Source organism: Pelecanus crispus, chromosome 19, assembly GCF_030463565.1.
Source record: "Pelecanus crispus isolate bPelCri1 chromosome 19, bPelCri1.pri, whole genome shotgun sequence".
NCBI classification, from domain to species: Eukaryota; Metazoa; Chordata; class Aves; order Pelecaniformes; family Pelecanidae; genus Pelecanus; species Pelecanus crispus.
Window position 1 is genome coordinate 910,228 of NC_134661.1, and position 19,156 is coordinate 929,383.

Consider the following 19,156-nt stretch of genomic DNA (forward strand, 5'->3'; position numbering starts at 1 on the left):
CCCTGGAGGGGTTCAAAAAACAGGCAGAGGTGGCACTTGGGGACATGGTTTAGTCTGGTCTACCCTTGATTGGCTTAGAGTAGACTTGGCAGTGTTAGGTTAATGGTTGGACTGGATGATCTTCAAGGTCTTTTCCAACCTAAACGATTCTATGAATTGCATAGTTACAGTGGTAACAAGGCCAGTTGGGCAGACAGTTTTTCCTCCATTCCTACTCCATCCCTCCCGACGCATCTGGGAATCTATGATTCTATGACTCTATGATTCTAGGTAGTATTAAGCCAGAACCAGGGTGGAGCTCCCGGATTAAGGGAAAAACCAGGAGTCGCTAAAGATGCAATAAGGAACCTCACGTCCAGCGCGACTTTGATCTGGAGGATTAGGGACCAGGCAACCAAGTAAAGGTGGAGAAGTTGGTGAATCTGTAATAAGATGCAATTTGCAAAGCCCGTCAAATTCATGAATTTTAACTGGAAGGATAACTTATCCAAAGGCTTGGGCCAGAGACTGTATTATTCATTACCATCCTCTGCTACACTATTATTTGGAATGATTCAGCCTCCTACTCGGGAGAAGCAAAGCCACAGTCGACATAACGCACCCCACACTGCCACAGCCAAAAGTTTGTCCGCATCAGCTACTTTCTGGATACCTATGGATAGAATCAACTCTCTTAGAAATCACACTCTGCTCACCGATAATTCCCTTTGTGGTGGAAAAAAAACGAAAAAAGAAAAAAACCCCTTAAACCATCCGACGATTATTTTGTTTGGCTCGCCGCTATTAAAAAAAAATTCCTTGTTGTGTGATTCTTCCTAACGCTGAGCCCCAGCCTTCACTTCGGGCTTATTAAGGCGCGCCGTAAGTGCAAGCGAGCGTTGGGTTTAGCATCGCTGGGGGAAATCCCCCCCTTCTTGCTATTGCTCTGAGAAAAACCCAAGCCCTGAACAGGAAGCGTGCGATGAGCGCTTTGAGCCGGCTCTCCGTGCCGCAGAGACTGCCAGGCAGAGCCGGCTTATTAATAAGCAAGTTTATTAAAGCTGGGGGGGGGGCTGCAGACGCTGGAGGTTTGGGTCCTGCCCTGTAGCTCTGTGGCTTGGCACCGTAGGAGCAGGAGGAGGAGGATGAGCGAGAGGGAGCTGCAAAGGCAAAGCAGAGAAATGGGTTGTTGCCGCTTTCCGTATCTTTTTTGCCCAGTCAAGTACTGCAATCAACACAGAGCATTATGAACGAACCCAGAGGCGACTCTGTGGCAGAAAAGACAGGGAAGCAGATGCAAAAAAAAGGGTATTCTTAATTTACTCCAGTTAATTTTACCCTAATTTGATCACAACGTTCTTCTGTAAATATCGGCCCTTCTTTAATAAGTCAGCATTCGCCACGGAGGCTGCAATTGCAATGTAATCACCCTGTGTATCATAAAGGACTTTCTCTGTTAATTGTTAGGAGGAACTGGAGCTATTCTGCGGCAGGTATGGGATTGCAAAGAGAGATAATTACAACCAGATCTAATTAGTAATTATAACAGACCTTGCCTAGAAACTGTTTTTTACTTAACTCTTCCCCCAGTTCTGCTAACGAACCTGGGCGCCGCTGTCGGGGGCTCCCTGGGTCGCACACCGTCGCCATGCCGGGACAAGGTGTGGGTGCCAAGCCCGGCACCCGGGCTGCTGGGTCCCCGGACCCATGTCCTCACCCCGGTACATGATGGAGAACCCCGGTGCCGGTTTCTACATGAGGGAAGGGAGCAGGGGAAAAAAAAAAATGCAGTGAGGCAGGCTGAGACAGGAGAGGGTGCTCTCGGCACAGCAATGGAGGCACGGAGGGAAGCGGGGTGTCCTGGCGCCGGGGGACTTGAAGGGCGAGGGGTCCCGCTGCCTCAACCCCCACCCCCAGGGATGCTCTTCCTCCCAGGGCTGGCAACGGCAGCAGAAATGAGATAAAGCGTAGCGGAGCTAGGAAGAACAGGAGACAGGCTACACCGAAAGCTGGGCAATGTGCGGCAAAGGCTCCGATTTCATTTCTCAGTCGTCGTTAAAAGGACGTGGCCCCCCCCCCCAAACCTCTCCCGTGATCCAGCTCCTGCCTCCAGGAGGGAGCCCAGGGCTCTCGGCCAGCGAGACACGCCGCAGCGCGTCACGGCAGATGTCGAAGTCCAGGGAGGCAAATGGGGACATGCACACCCGGGGTGGCCATTTTCAAGGCAGGTGGGCTTGAAAGAAATGTTTTCACAGACATCTTGCCCAAACCAGTCTTTTTTTCAGTTCACTTGTAGCAAAATCCTTCGCTCCTGAAGGGAAGCTTTCCAAACCTCTGCAATTCTACTCCTCCACCCCTCTTGCTGCCTTTGCACGAGTCAAAGGTACCTTTGAACAGCACTAGGAAGCAAAACACCTCCAAGTTCTGCCTGGGAAGCCGAGACGGGAAGCCACAGAGCCAGAAAACGCAGCAGCCCGACCTGAGGAGCCTGCGCACAGAAAGCCTTGCTCCAGATCTAACGGGAGGTTTCCTGAGCCTGTAACCCCTATGGCAGCTCTCCCAGAGGCATCACCCAGGGCAGCGGGTGCTCCCTGTCCTCCCCACCCCACCGCCATCCCGCTGCGGACATCCTCGTGCTGGCTGTCGAGGACCGAAGCCCTGGTAACCACCCAAAGTGCTTCGGGGGAAGGAAGGAGGAGATGCACAGCTCGACCTTTGCAGCATGGTCAGGCACGGCTTTGCTGCAGCTCTGCCCAGATCTTTGCTGGTGCAAGCTCAGAAACTAAGCAGAAAAGCGTCGACAAGCGGGCAACCTTAGCGACGGAGGAGTGGGAGATGTCCTAACGCGATCCTTTCTGCGACGGCAGGGCCGCAAGGAGCTAGGAATAATTAAACACAGCCAGCTGAAAGACGGACCGGATGGCCTAAAAGGATTTCACCTCCGAGATCTAGGCTTTAATTACTGAGCTGCACCAATTCTGACCCATATTAGCCTAAGCTGATGCACTATTTTTTAATCTAGTTATTTCCTCCCAAGCAGAGCCGTCTCCAGGGGCTCGCTTGGGCAGCAGAGTTAGCTCGCAGCTGGGGACGGTCTAACTAGGCCAGCACTGCGGGACTTCTTTATGATTTTTTTTTTTTTTCCTTCCCCCCGCGCGTCTCCATATCATTCCCGGCAGGGAACACGCGCAGGCAGAAACGTGTGCGCGACACACATGCGTGCGTGGGGGGCAGAGAACGGCTGCGCAAGGAGCGGGAGGGAGCAGGAGCATGGCCAAGGGGATGCAATGCTGGCACCAGACTGGGACCAGGCTTGCAGCTAAAGCCAGCTGGAAGGGAGATGAGGATGGAGATGCGCATGCTCCTAAGAGGAATTTTGAGGCCTTGGAGAGACCTGGGAAGGGGTGGGTGAGGGACAGCTTTTTGGTCACCTCTTGGGTTGCTGAAAAGCATCCCTTAGTGAACCGGCACCTCGCAGATCCCCGAGCTAACTGGCCAGCCCGGCTCCCCGTCCCACGGCGAAGCGTGTGGCCGGGAGCAGCCCCGGCATCTCCGCTGAGAGCTGAGGGCTTTCTCGCTCCGGCGGCGAGCGAGCGACTCAGTCACCACCCTGAGATGCGTACGGGGGGAAGGGGAGCGCATGGTAACAACGCGAATCGCAAAGCAAGGCATGGAGGCTCATCGATCCCCTACTGCCGCCGTGAGAGAGGGATGCTAATCCAAGAGCGCGACGCTAATCCGAGAGCTCGACCCTAATTCAAGAGCACGATGCTAATCCAAGAGCATGATGCTAATTCAAGAGCTTGATGCTAATCCAAGAGCGCGACCCTAATCCAAGGGCACGATGCTAATCCAAGAGCTCGACCCTAATCCAAGGGCACGATGCTAATCCAAGAGCTCGACCCTAATCCAAGAGCACGATGCTAATCCAGATATCATAGATACACGTTTTCTTCATCCGGAGTGCCACCCCCAAAAGGAGAGCCAGCCCATTCGGAGCGCATCGCTCCGATTCAGCCGCCGGCTCCCAACACGTTGCGGATGGAGAGGCCGGCGTCCGCATCCCACCGCGTGATCACCACGGTTCCCACCTCTCTCATCCGGACTTCTCGCCCTGAGACGGCGCTGAGCTCGACACCTTCCTGTTCCAGGCCCCTCTACGGCAAAGTGATTCGATTAAGCCCTGGTTCACAGAGAGTGCTAAAAAAGAAGGGGAGGGGGTAAGGGGGAAAAAAAAAAGCGCCCAACAACAACGAAAAACCCACCCTCGCGAGAATAATTTTCTTCTATGGATTTTTAAGACCAGCGGCTGGAGAATCACTTTCTTGTTTTTGTGCTGTCTCTCCAGTCAATAAATAAGAAGGAAATAAAGGATTTCAGAGAAAATAGAATGCAGTCAAAAGGTAAATTGTGGTCTTAAAAGCCCCTAAGAGACTGTCACAGACTTTGAAATGTTTCCTAGTTTGAGACCATTTCTTCCTGACTACATGGTTTCCGTTCCTCAATTTGCATCTCTGGGAGGTAATCTTTAAAACTGATTTTCCCCTGGTTGCATTTCATCGGCAAAGAAACTAAACAGGCTGCTGCATTACAGTAATAACATCAACATTTCAGCCACCTTCGCCTTAATTATTTCGCTGTCTTGCCAACAGAACCAGTTAAACGAGATTTATATGTGGGGGGGGAGGAGGGGGGGCAAGTTGCGTGCGTGTGGATGAGTAAGATAACCTGGAAAAAACGATTTCTCCCTTGTTATGTGTCACCAGCAGTTAAAAAAAAAAAAAGGAAAATAAAAAAAAAAATACATGAGGTAAAAGGTTTGGGCCATTTAAGTAATAATAATGCCAGCATTTCACCTGTCTCTTGCTTAATTATTTCCTTCTCTCGGCTCCGCCACCTGAACCAGTTTAGATAAGATTTCAGCCTGGATAAGGAGGAAGAACCTGTATTCTCTGAAGCAGATAAGCCGCTTTTTCCAATGGAAAGGAAGAGAACACAGCACTAAAGCCTTCCTGCCGCCTACTCCAGATTTATCAACAGCCTCTTAGCAAAAGTCTTGCCACTAAAAGCTTGTGAAGTTTTGCAAAATACTACCAGATAAGAGAAAAGCACTTGTAAAGACAAGAAAGGGAAGCCAGAGCCTGCAAAGCAGCTCGTCAGCATCCGTGTTTGGCCAACACACGCTGAAGGTCACCCCAAAAAGCACCATGGAGGGGCAAGCAGGGGTCTAGCTGATTGCTGCCCGCGTTTAAGGAGAGCCTCAAGGTTTTGGGAAGGGCTCCTTACCCATTCAAGGCGTCAACGCTTCTGAGTTGGCTGCACTTGAAAGTCAGCCCCTTCGAGACCTCCTGCTCTGACCTTTTAGGTCTCCCTCCCTTCTCAGACGTGCACGTCCAGCTTTCTCCGTCACCCAAGGCGCTGTAGAACAAGGCTCGCTTGCCAGGGTGAGCCAGGAAAATACCTTAATAGTACGCAAAGTCCTCCGTGACCTGGCAGCCAGGGAAAGGAGCTCAGTGCCGAGAAGGGCTCTGCCAAGGCTGAGGATGTGGGTCTGGCAAGCTAAGGCCCCCGCAGGCTTCGTATTCGGGCCCGGCCCCGCAGCGAATCGCTGGGTGCTGCACGCCTTGCCGCTCGCTGCGGGCGCTGCCAGCTACGAACCTTGCCAAGCCACGCGTTCGCGGCTGCCAACGCGCGCCCAGCGCACCCGCAGATGGGACGCTCGCCTGTGTGCAAACATTTACAAACACCTTGAGCGACTCGCGAAGACGCGGCAGGTTGCTGGAAGCTGTCCATCCGCAGGAAGGAGCGGGTGCGGAGCCTCGGCGGCACGAAGAGAGGCTTTGCCCATGGGGGAGACGCTGCTGCGAAGCGGCGAGGAAGACGATGAGATGCTCTTAGGTGCTCTGCACGGCACGGCGCCGCTGATACCCCAGAGAAACATTTTAAAAGCAAAAGCTCTCTGGGTAAAAAGCTAGGAGTCTCTCCTCTCGTGCTGCAGAGTCTATTTTTATTATGCAATTTCCATCCTTCAGTGGCTCAGATGTTTTGCCTGCATTTTGTTGCTGACCCTCAGGCCAATCCCCAAAACAATATTTGCTCAGGGTTTCCTGCGCGCGCGTGGTTTTTTTGGTTTTATTTAAATAATTTCAGGGCGGGTCAAAACTTTCCCTCTTCCTTTATTTATCACGGGCTGGGGAGTGACCACGCACGCTTGTGCAAGAGGGCAGGGGATGAGGGGTGCGTGTTTTTGCGCCGCGTTGTGTGCGCAGGGCAGAGGAGAGCCCTTGCTGGCGGGCAGGAGGGAAGGGTGCTCGTACCCGGGCGCTGCCTGCCCGCAGCCTGCCGGGGCGAGGAACCTCCTCCAGGAATCGCCGCCCAGCTCCGCACTTCCCCTCATCATCCCAAACCCGCCGCCTCGCCAACCCCGGGGAAGCCGACGGGGCCGCTCCCGCGCCACGCCGGGGCTGGATTCGGCCCTGCGCCCCTTCCCGCGGAGCTGCCCTGCTGCCTGCTCACGCTTATAGGCTCCTTCAGCCTCCCTTTGCCTGGCCTTGCCTTCCCACCCTGCCTCGCGCCTGATTATATTGGGTCTGCATGTGTAAGTACAGCCTCCTGCCATCCTAATCATCTAAAGTGGCTATTTGAATAACAGTTGTTGGTGCCTGTAGTTTCCTGTAATTTCCAAAAGGAAACAAATCCATGCAGACTGCAATTTTGCGCCTATGAATTTTGAATGAATATCTCTAAGAGCCTCCTTTTCTCTCTCCCTTCCTTCCTCCCCTCCCCTCGCCTGCCTCCCGCACCCAGCCGAGCGAGGCGCTGCCACCGAAGGGTCTCGAGCCGGCCGCTCCTGGCAGGGGGGTGGATGCTGGGTTCGCCAGGCTCCGTGTCTCCTAGGACAGACACCGGCGTTCAGCCGGCAAAGCACGGTGCTGCTGGCAGAGCTGGATTGCACCCAGCCCATGGAGCTGCTGGAGCGGGGCCAGAGAGGGCCACAGAAATGCCCCGAGGGCCGGAGCCCCTCTGCTGTGGGGCCAGGCTGGGGGGGCTGGGGGTGCTCAGCCTGGAGAGGAGGGGGCTGCGGGGAGGCCTGAGTGCGGCCTGGCAGCGCTGAGAGGGGCTGCAGGAAGGGGGGGGCAAGCTTTTAGCAAGGCCTGTTGGGACAGGACAAGGAGTAATGGTTTTAAACTGCAGAAGAATAGATTTAGACTGGATATAAGGAAGGAATGTTTTACAGTGAGGGCGGTGAGGCACTGGCACAGGTTGCCCAGAGAGGCGGTGGAGGCCCCATCCCTGGGAACATCCCAGGCCAGGCTGGACGGGGCTCTGAGCACCCTGGGCTGGTTAAAGCTGTCCCTGGCACTGCAGGGTGGGGCTGGGTGGGCTCTGAAGGGCCCTGCCCACCCAAAGCATTCCATGATTTGATGGCGGACCTGCTCTGCAGCAGGACGAAGCAGGGCACGGAGGCAGAAGCATCTTTTGAGCCTCAGCTGTTGGGATTTTTCCCTGCGTTGCCACCTCCAAACGAAGCCTGGGAGGTCCCTCTCTCACCCACCGGCTCTGATGGTCCCTGCCCTTTGGAGATGCCGCTGTTGGCCAAGCTCTTCACCTTCTAACCCAGCGCAGCTCTAAGACATCTCTCCTCCAGAGCCCATTTCCATGACGGCAGCACTCCCTATTTATAACCTTCTCCCTTTCAAGTTTCCCCTCCTGTTCCGCTGCGTGCAGTTTTATGACAGCGAGGGTTCTCCTTTTTATGACATTGTTGTTTTTAAAGTGGTTTTATCACCTGGTTTTATTACAAAATTACCGTACGGCACCCCAAGTGCCATAGCAGCGAGGAGGGAGAGCAGCTCTGGAAATGCAGCAACTCTTTCCTGAACAGCTTGCTGCCTCGCTGGGGAAGTGGCTGTGATTTGGTGATGGATGGAGTGCCTGTTATCCAGTATATTTTTATCCATAGATATATAAAGCACTTTGTGATCCCAGTGGATACAAGGCACTATATAAATGTAAATCATTATCATTATCATTAAATACCTTCTGCATCTTTTAAACCTACCAGTTGGAATCAAATCCGGAACGGGGCAGCTGGTATCTGGGCTTTCGCTGGCGAACCAAATGCGGGAGGTGTGACTTTTGTCTTTGTTAGCAATTAAAAGTGGTATCATGAAAGACTTTTATTTTCTCCTTGCAATTTTTCATCCTGTCTCTGATTTGAAAGTCACTTCTCACCCACTATGAGAAATCTCTGCAGACTTTCCCTAGCAACAACCTGAATAAGAAACAGCCACCTTGGGTATGTGGATGCTCCCTGGATTATCCGAACCCGTCACGAGCTGTCCGGCGCACCTCCCCGCTGCGCTGCCGTGAGTTAAGGACAGTACGAGGATCCCTTGTGTGCCGCCGGGTTGCAGGGAGGAGAGTTCAGTTCCTACATGATTTATGACTCAAAGGAGAATATAGACACTTGTCTCCAAAACTAGGACTCTGCGGCATTTCTGCTCGGCCGCTGCCCAAACCCAGAAAAAACCGACCACAGAAAAAACTCTTGGATGTCATCCGCATCGCAGCTGTAACCGCAATGAACGCAGGGTACAAGGCAGATCATGTTTATAACCCAAAGTTTCCGGTTTCTACTTCACCCTGGTCCTTTTTTCCTTGTTTGAAGGGAGGGATCTGAGCCTGAAGGACTCGCTCAAGGTCACGCACAGAGGCTTTGGCAGCACAGAAATGAACCCGGGACTCTCGTGTTTCCATCCAGGCCATAAATCACCGGATTCCCTTTCCGCCCATATAGCCAGGAGGACAAGCCAAGCAGGCAGTGCGCTGGGTGCCCCTTCCCTGGTTTTCCCACCAATGCTAAGCCCGTATTTTGTCGCTAAAGCCCATCTTCCCTCCTGCATCTCCAGCAAAGCCACCCGGCCGCCAGCTACTGACAGCTCCTCCCGGTTGGAATTCATCTCCAGCTGCATTACACCCAGCGTGAGGCTTCCACTCCACTTTCTGCTTCCCACACCCAGCTCAACAGGAGCCTCGGAAACATCAATCGCTTCTTGGGTCATTGCCGTTGCCGGAGAGCTGGCTGCGCTGATGCCCCGGGAGAGGGATTAACTCTACGGAAGCAGCCACTGAAGCGGTGGGCAGCAAGGGGTGGATGCTACAGTGGTGGGGACCCCAAGAGCCCCATGGTTGGGAGTCAAGAGCCCAGCCTAAGCTGAAAGGCATCGGCACACTTACCAGGGAAATCGCTCCATCGGCGTTTCCTAAAGGGAGATGACGGATGCAGGGCCAGGCTACGCTCAGTGGTGTGATGAAGGGTAGGTCTTGGTCCCAGGTGCTGGGGACCAGCAGTCCCGAGCACCCGAGGGACCAGTACCCGACAATATTTCATTTCCACTCATCATGACAAGCAGAAGGGATGGAGTTGGAAACCTCTGATGCATCACAGGTCTGAGCCCTGGCTTCTAATCCATGTCCCTACTAACCTGCAAGCAGCGGCTTATAAAGGTTTTACAATATTTAAAGGAATGAGGTCTTTCCTCCTTCCTGACTTCCCACACACACATTTTTTTTTTTTTTTTTCCCCCAGCCTCTCATAAGTTGCAGTCTCTTGCTGCCCAGGGGAGATCTTCCATTTAGCTACGTTTTTCTTTCTCATTTCATGCTGTAATAGAGATTCATCATAGGTGTTAAATCCATAATTTGCCGTGAATCCCTTGTTTCTCTCCGTGGAGGTCAGAGTTGAGCACGTTAGAGGAACCCGATAGCGTGGCTTCATGCCTGCCCCCCGGGGGGAAAGCCTCACTCTAATTCCCAGGAGCAGGGAGGAGGCTGGAGAGAGGGGCCCTGGATGGGCCATCCAGTGCCATGTCCACGCTTGCCCACCTCTCTTGGCCACCTAAAGCGGTCCCTCGTTTGTGATTTATCACCGAACCTCATCCCTTTAGGTACCGTGCGTGTTCTGCAGTGTCTGGGGTACTCCTCCTACACCTCAGCACCCACATTCATCGCCCAGAACTGCAAACCCAAGGCACCCGCTAGCGAATTGTGAAACTGCTCACCTCACAGCAGCTTCTAACGCCAGCCGCGGCAGGGACTGCATGGAGCCCGCAGCCAAAACTCTTTGCACACCCGGCCCAAGGCAGGCTCTCGGGAAGCAGCAGGGTGGTCTCTGTCATCCCAAACAAACTTTAAGATGTCTGCATGGTCAACTCCGAATTTGAGCACACCAGGCACCTTTTCACGTCAAGAAAGAGTAATAGCCCTTTCCAGAGGGCCATTTGTCCAACCTCTACCTTAGCACGAGATGAATATCCTAGGGCAGGGGAGGATATTCGCCTATCAATTACAAAGGACAGCCACAGGTCAGTCATTAAGACGCAGCTATCCAGTTTTGAAGCCCAAGTTGAGCTAAAAGGAATGCCACAGCCCCAAAGCCATCCCCGCCCTACCATCAGGTGGGAAGCTGACATCCATCAAAAGCAAACGCCGCTCGGAAACGCCAGGAATGGATTGCATTGCGACGGATTTGTAACAGGAGGAGAGATTCATAGAATCATCGAATCGTTTAGGTTGGAAATGACCTTGAAGATCATCCAGTCCAACCATTAACCTACACTACCAAGTCCACACTAAACCAATCAAGGGTAGACTAGACTAAACCATGTCCCAAAGTGCCACCTCTGCCCGTTTTTTGAATGCTTCCAGGGATGGTGACTCCACCACCTCTCTGGGCAGCCTGTTCCAATGCTTGACCACCCTTTCCGTAAAGAAATTTCTCCTACTATCCAACCCAAACCTCCCCTGGAGCAGCTTGAGCCCATTTCCTCTCGTCCTATTGCTGACTACTTGGGAGAAGAGCCCAACACCCACCTCACTGCCCCCTCCTGTCAGGAGCTGCAGAGCGATCAGGTTTCCCCTCAGCCTCCTCTTCTCCAGGCTGAACACCCCCAGCTCCCTCAGCCGCTCCCCACCAGCCCTGTGCTCCAGACCCTTCCCCAGCTCTGCTGCCCTTCTCTGAACACGCTCCAGCACCTCAATGTCCTCCTTGTACTGATGGGACCAAAACTGGACACAGCATTCCGGGTGCGGCCTCAGCAGCGCCGAGTACAGGGACACAATCACCTCCCTGCTCCTGCTGGCCACACCATTCCTGACACATCGCAGGGTTGGCCAACCCTTTCTCCACCATGACCTGGGGAAGACGCCGGTCGCAGCTGGGAGCCACGCTGGGAAGCCTGAACTCTTATCACGGCTGGCAGAGCAGCTCAGAAACAGGCCAGGTGGGCGCAAGGCTGGGCAACGCTTAAAGGAGGGGGCGGGGAAACGCAAGGCATGCAAAAAGCAACCCAGGATAGGGCTGGCAAAGCTCTCGGACCCAAGAAAACGCATCCCTCCAGGCTGGCCACGAGCAGAGATGCGGGGAGGGCAGGCATCCTGCAGCAGGAACACCTCAACAGCCGCTTCGTGCATCCTCTCCCAAAGCATTTTCTCTGCTTTCGCCACTCGCCCTGCCCCTGCCGAGCCGCGGGTTCATTTTTCATTAGGAGGGATCGATAAGAAAGTGGGGGCTGTCGCTCAGGTGATGTCACGCTCTGAGGGCCTCATTCTTCTCCGCCAGCTGCCAAGGGGAGAGGGAGTCAATACTTTTGTCAGGTCACTAACGACCCACCAAGTTCCCAGCGGTGATGGATCCCCCGGCTGAGCAGCCACCGAGCGCAGCCCCGATGCATAGCCCTGCAATCTATATTGCATCTGCGCATGCATGCGTGAGAGGCACGGAAGGAGCTGCCGCGCGTCCATATGATGCGGAGAGCGAGGAGCGCGGGTAGGATACAGATGGGGGAGTTTTGTCCTGGTCGGCAAGAGGGAGAAACGCGCGTAGGCGTGCAAAGCAAAGAGAGATTTGCACGTGCGCGGGGTTTCTTTTGTGCGATGCGGAATGCAAGGTGTCAGCGATCCAAAAGGGCATAAAACAGAATAATCTCCCCTGTCCGCACGCATCGTGCAGAGCAGGAGCCATGTGATGCAGCGTATGATACAAAGCGGGAAGGCTCGTGCGGTGCAGAGGGAGGCACTGGCTCCCGGGTGCCTGTCCTGGTTTCAGCTGGGATAGAGTTAATTTTCTTCCTAGTAGCAGGCACAGTGCTGTGGTTTGGATTTAGTAGGAGAAGAATGTTGATAACACACTGATGTTTTAGTTGTTGCTCAGCACTGCTTATGCCAGTCAAGGACTTTTCAGCTTCCCATGCTCTGCCAGGGGCACAAGAAACTGGGAGGGGGCACAGCCAGAAGAGTTGATCCCAACTGCCCCAAGGGCCATTCCATACCATACGGCATCATGGGCAGTATAGAAACTGGGGGGGTTGGCCGGGGAGCAGCGATCCTGCTCGGCAACTGGCTGGGTATCGGTCAGCGGGTGGTGAGCAACTGCATTGGGCATCACTTGCTTTGTATATTGTTATTATCATTATTATACTATTATTATTATTATTATTATTATTCTTCACCTTATTTCAATTATTAAACTGTTCTTATCTCAACCCAGGAGTGGTTTTTTTCACTCTTACTCCTCCGATTCTCTCCCCCATCCCATCAGGGCAGGGGCAGTGAGTGAGCGGCTGCGTGGTGCTGAGCTGCTGCTGGGGCTGAACCACGACAGTGCCTTATGCAAACTGGGGAGGATTTGGGGGTGAGATGCTGTGAGGTTTGTGCCCAGAGCAGGAGGCGGTGCAGCCGCGGCGGTACAAGGGATGAGCACAGCAGGACGGAGGGATTTTGACACACAGCAAGCACCCCCCGCATCATTTCGTGGCAACTTCGTGGCTGTCGTAGCCAGGAGTAATTGCTCACGGCCCCTGCGCGAGGGGCAGGGAGGTGGGCAGAGCCAGCAAGGGGGGCCAGGACGAGGGTAAAGGGATGCAGCCACCACTGCATCTGAAGGGACGACAGAGAATCAGGAAGGCTGTTTATCAGCTCTATGTGCTTTGCATCCATCAGTTCGGTACAGACCAGCAGGCTCTGCACAGAGAATCCAAACGCTTCGTGTTCGACAACACCACGGGTCAGGCCCTCCCTGCATCAAGACAAGAAATCACAGATTGGCGGAAGAATCCTAACATTAATCATTTCTAACCGTGTCTCTTCCTATTTACCCTGCGGTCCTTCAGTCTTCAGCATTCAGGTAGGAATGCTGTTGCGGCTCGGAGGATATAAGCAAGGTGAAGTTCGACGGGAGAGGTGGTATCTGCTGGTAGACCAAGGGACACAGTTCGAAGAAAACAGACGGGCTTCCAGGCACACAAATCTTCCCTCGGTATTCAAGCCCGGCTCCGCGGCACCAAAGGCTAGCCATTAATTTACGTACAGAACAAGACGACTTTCATGGCATCACCTAACCCTGGGGCTCAGGACTTTAAGAAAACACGAATTTTGCACGACTGCTTATAAAATGGCGCAAGCCGGTAACATCGGACCAGGGTTTGAGGGAGCAGAGCCTGCTTAGTGCTGGGTCAGCCCAGATGAACTTCCCTCCGTGGGATGAAGCACCAGCCACTGCTCAGATACAGCCCTGTCCTTGTGGGAAGGAACGTATTTATCATTTTTAATGCATTTGATGAAAATATATGTATTTTTAAATTTCCTGGTCACGCAGTGGCTTATTACCTGTGCCTATTGGACTGGGACAGGCTTGACGCCCATCAGGGTGCCGTCACAAGCAGCGTGCAAACCGGGCTGTCTTTGCAAAAGCTCCAGGTTTCCCAGTGACTACTGGGAAACTCCCTCCGGCATCCTTAGGGAAGGGGCTTTTCACATTTTCATGGTGACTGGGCACACCGAGCTACTCCCTATCTCACCAGCTCTACAACGGCGCGGCAAAAGCAGCAGAACAGCGTAATGTGCGGCAAAAGCAGCCAAACGGCAGGTATATCTGTAATGTGAAACAAACCCCTTTCTCGACTTTCCTCTCCCCATATTTTTGTAATCGGAAAGTCGTTACGCTACAGCCACGAGGCTGGTAGAGCCTGAGGCTGGCGGACATGTCCCGTGCAGCGTTTCACCCGAGCACCACGCGGCCAGCCAAGATGGGCTTAATGGGGATGTAAGCGAATCCATTTTGCTTGCCTCCTTCAAAGCAAGGAGAGCAGAGCTCGTGTGGATGCTGCCTAGCCTTCCCCCTCCTCCTCCTCCTCCTCCTCCTCCAGACAGGCAGGGTGCAAACCCCTCCAAAATGGGGGAAGAAGAGCATTTCCCAAAGCCCAGGTGAAACCCAACTTGGGAAGACCCATCTGTAGAGCTGAGTTTTTAGCTCTTTGACCTGTTTTCCCAGCTATGGACTGCACGAGGCAAGGGTTGCCCTTCACCCTGAATTTGTACTGCATCAAGCACCTCCAAAGCTCCTGGGTTTGCCTGGCTGGGGACGGTCAAGCCCATGGCCACACCTTCCCACCCCAGGAGCTGCACAGGGATCCTAGCAAGGAAACCCATCCAACCTCTGCTATCAAAAGGAGCCGGCTCAGAGCACTGTAAACTTAAGCTGCTCAGACATGACATCAAATATTTAGGTTATTTGGGATTTGTGCTCGATTGTTTGATGTTTCTGTTTCATTCTCAGTAGACCCAGTTGCTATTTTGCCACTGAAAATATTCCCAGCAGAAAATGCAGCTTCGTGAAGACCCAAACTTGTTCAAGGAGACTGTCTGGAAGAAAATTACCACATTTTCATCACTGCTTTTTTTGCTCTGAATTGACATCCTGACTCTACACACCGGTTTAGGTGGAATTTTGCATTCAGAGAATTGAATTCTGTTAAAAAGTATAGAAAAACACTTGAGATGGTTCCAAGCTGAACTGTTTCGGGATTTGAAGCCTCACCTAGTCCACATTTTCTCATTGCAGCTCAGCATTACAAACAAATATTGAAAAATGGCCTTTCCCAGGCCACAGCCTCTTTATTTTCTGATCAAGCTCTGCTAAAGAGCAGGAAAGCTGGGAAACGCAGATGTCTCAAGCTGCCAGCAATCATTTTGGTAATGGAAACAGCTTACTCTGCTCTGCAGGGGAGGACGGGAAAGACTCGGCTAGAAAGAGGGTTGGAATAAAATAAAAAATAAAATAAAAAGAGGAAAAGGGTTGTGATTGAACGTGAATGCACTTGACACCTAGGTGACCCTCCTTTTCTCCTGTCCCTGGTTTGTGCCATCTTCAAAAGACAGGTGTTCTCACTTCAAATTAACTTAATCTGTAGCATTAAATAATTCATGTTGATTTAAGAAAGCTTTATTTCTAATGGGACACACATGAAGGCAGGGTTAGTATTAGAAGAGGCTGTGGAGAGGGAGGAGACAGGGAACTAGACCATAAAAGGTGAATGTACAAGTTAATTACCTATCAATTATTCACCTTAAGTCTCTGGAAGTAGCTCCTCTGCATCCCTCCTCACACCCCCATGGTCCCCTTGTCCCGGTTGTCACCAAGTTCCCACCAGCATCTCCCTGGGACCAACCCTTTGCCTGCGCCGAGCTGGTGGTGTACAGGAGCTTGCCGGGACAGCCCGTGGCACAAGGCAGGGCTGGAGGCATCACATCTCGTGCTGGGGTCCCTTCCAGCCCTCCCCTGGCCTCGGCAGATGCATGACGCTCAGAGAAAGTGTTTAAAACCACAGAAGGCAGAGCCTGCGGCGCGTAGCAAAGGATCGCTTGTCCCACCACGAATGGCTCTTCATCAGTTTTCACAATTCCATGGCCCTTTCCCTGCCTTTTGAGGACCACAGACCAGGACAGCCTTGGGATGCTCCCGCCAAGACACCAGGGAAGAAGAGCCACCACGCTACCATCCAGCCTGCCCAACGCCTTGCCGTACATCTGCCTTGCTTGACCGCTCCCCCGGCGTCGTGGGTCCCACCTACCCTTGGCCATCGTGGGCTGAGGCTTTGCAATGCCGCTGCCAGATCGGCACAGCGAGCCGGGGCTCCCCTCTTCCCCTCCCCTCTCCTCCCTCCTGGGGAAGCCAATGCTCTCTTCAAAGTTTCTCCTCGCTTGGCTGCCTTCGAGATCTGGGAACTCAACACTAATTAACGTGTCTGCAAATCCCAGCTCGGCTGGCGGGGCCTCGAATTCATTCACGGTCCCCCGAGTGCAGAAGGATCCACAAGCTAGCCCTCTGGCTCCTTGAAACTACACGGCTGGCAGATGCATATTTTAACAACACACATCTGTTGGCTATATAATCTCTTGCATTTGCCCTCCTTGCTCTGAGCTTTGATGGAAGACCGGAGGGAACTCTCCAGTGGTTACAGCCAAAGTGTTTGCTTTGCAATTTCACTCGATTGCTGTCTGATTTTATTTTTAAATTTCTTCAAGTCCTAATCAGGCTCTTACTTTATTTAATTAACACCCCAGCTTAGTTAAATAGATCATAAATTAAGAAGCCCTGCCATTAAAAATGTACCAGGTAGCAAATAGCCCTCCAGTGGCTTCCCAGAGCCTGCCTGGCTCGAGTTCCCCTGCCAAACTGCTGCCCTGATGTCCTTGGCTTGCAGAAAACGTGGATGCCTCCCTGTCTCCCAAATCCCATCTCATCAGCTTTTCTCAGCTGTTGCCTTCCCCGCTGGGCAGATGTCCCTGGGAGAGAGAGCAGCGACTCCTTCCCCGGACAATTTGGGCAACGGTAGGAGGGAAGGCGAGGGAGACCTGGAGAATGGGAGTCCTTCAGCTTTGGGATGGGTTAGCCGGGTTGCTGAGCAATATTTGTCCCTGAGACTCCACAAATAAAAGACTTCTCCCGACGCTGATGACACTTGTAGGCTCATCTGTTTGAGTGTTTGGACTTCCAAGGCTATGGAATGATCTGTTCCACTACATTTAACCATGTAGCTTTGAAAACAATGTGACAAAACCTTAAATATTTAATTAAAATATTAATGCAGACGCTCTGCATCTGAGCAGGGAAGTAGGAGGCATCAGCCCCGTAAAGCTGTTGTCAGACATGAATGACAGCAGTTGGAAAGGGAATTGGGAGACATTAGGGGATTTCGTGATACCAAGAAAGTGGAAAAGCTGGCAAGAACGGACAAGGCAGCACCAACCCATGCAAAAAAAAAAAAAAAAAAACAGGCAAGGTACTTTCCAGAGACAAGGCTGGGGCGCGATAGGGTAGGACAGGGTTCCCCAGAACTGCCTCTAACACCCCTGGCCAGCCGATGAACTGCTCGAGTTGTTGGCAAACCCAGTGGCACACTTTGGGTTCCCAGCCATGAGAGCCTCCCAGCTCTGCTCCGGCTGCGACAAATCGTTTCCTCGAGAGCTGCAAGCTTTGCACACAGATTTGGGGATGGCTTAGGGATCCTCTCCTGCCTAGGCGATGCCTGCAGCCTCAGGTGAAGCTGGGCAGACTGGGATGATTTAGATTTCGGATGAATGTCAGAGATGAATCAGAAAGACTCCAGGATGGGAGGTTTCCATCCCCTCCTACCTGCCAGGATGCTGGAGGCGTGAGCAAATCCTCCTGTTTGAAAAATCTCCCTCTTGGCCATGACCGAGGGAGCCCAGCTTCCCTCTCCGGAGACACCGAGAAGGCAGCCTGGGCTTCCCGGGAGTGCGGGCAGCAGGATGCCCAAGTCAGGCTGGGTTTTGAGCAGAGGACTTTTACAATTGATTAACAAGTAATCCCTCCTGGGTTTACAAATCACCTCGGCTGGCAACCAGAAAGCTAAAAGGAACGCCCCACAAGCGACGATCTCCAAACGAGGCGGCTCAGGTAGCCCGACGCATCCCTTCCTAAGCCAGTGAGATGAAATTTGGGAGATCCACCTCGCTCCAGAGATGGCTGCTCAGCTCACGACTAGAGCAGGCTCGCCAAGTCGGCACGCACCGGATCCGAAGAGGAGAAATGTCTGCACAGCTGGTGGCATTACACATCTCCTCTCCATTTTTCTGTACAAACACGCGCTTTGCCTCCCTAAGGTACAGTAAATTTAGCTTGATGCACTGCACGCTGTAACCGGCTGTCAGGAGCCAGCGCTAGCTCTTAACGCACGGGGTGTTGGAGGTGTCTACTCTTAATGTGCCATTTTTATTCCCCTCCATGGGGCTGGCTAAAAAGCAGCCCGCAGACCACTTGCGGCAACAGCCACCTTCGCCCCTGGTGCAGCAGGACGCGCCATCCTACCGCAAAGGTATGAAAGTGCGATCTGCTGCCCGCTAACGACCTTCCAGTCCCTCTCCAAGGGTGTGGATTATCACCTGTGCCTCCCCAACCAGCCTTAAATTTCCCCAGAACATCTGCATAAATACATCTAAAGTGAAAGATGTGCTACCAACGGGTTGCAAAGCCCCATTTTCTTATTGATTGGGCTTAAGTGGAATGCGCTATAACTTTAATTTTCTACAAAGGAAAACACGCTGCAAATATAAGTTGCTGAACATCTTAGGTAAATGTACCAATTAGCAACTACCATGTATATTCACATAAACATTAACTACCATCTATTCAACACATTCCATAACCCCAAAGATAATAACGATTTCCTTTTGATCCATAAAAACATCTCTCTGCTCAATCAACGCTTTGCAGCAGCTCCGAGCTCTGACGTACGCCTGTGCGCCCTGGGACTAAATTAGTTTTGAAATCTTTAGCTCTAATTAAATAACATTATTTCTTTTGTCTGGCTCCAGCAACATATTCTGCCTCTCACAACAGAAGGAGGGAGCCCGGGCAAAGGAGGGGAAGGCGACGCAGCTTGCAGAGGTTGGTGGTACGCGAGAAAGCCCCCGACAGCCGCGTTCGGCTTCCCGCTTCATTTGCAGGCTTCTTTCATGTATGGGCACATGTCAGAGCTCCAAGCTGCCGCGAAGGGTTGATTGAGCAGAAGGATGGATCAAAAGAAAAATCATCATTATCTCCGGGGTCAGGGAAGGAAGAGATGGCAGTTGTGTAAGTTTGGGGGTAGGGTAACTTTGTAGGGTTGCGGAGAGAAGAAAAAACAAATGCGGGGAAAATGACAAACCAGAAGTTAGCACTCATTTTCGCGCTGGTGCGCAGACTCTGGTAAGGCGCGCCTTCAACCTTCATTCGCTTTTCTTGGCTGCTTAAGGCTAATTAGCGTTGGTTTGACTAAAAGCTCTAAAACTCTTGGTTTGGATCTTTTAAGATTTTTTTTTCCCCCCTAAAAAT

General features: G+C 52.5%; 1 protein-coding gene across 1 annotated transcript in view; it reads right to left on the reverse strand.

The window, feature by feature from the left end:
• KIRREL3 (kirre like nephrin family adhesion molecule 3) overlaps positions 1-19,156 on the reverse strand; it is a 135,150-nt gene that overhangs the window by 85,710 nt on the left and 30,284 nt on the right.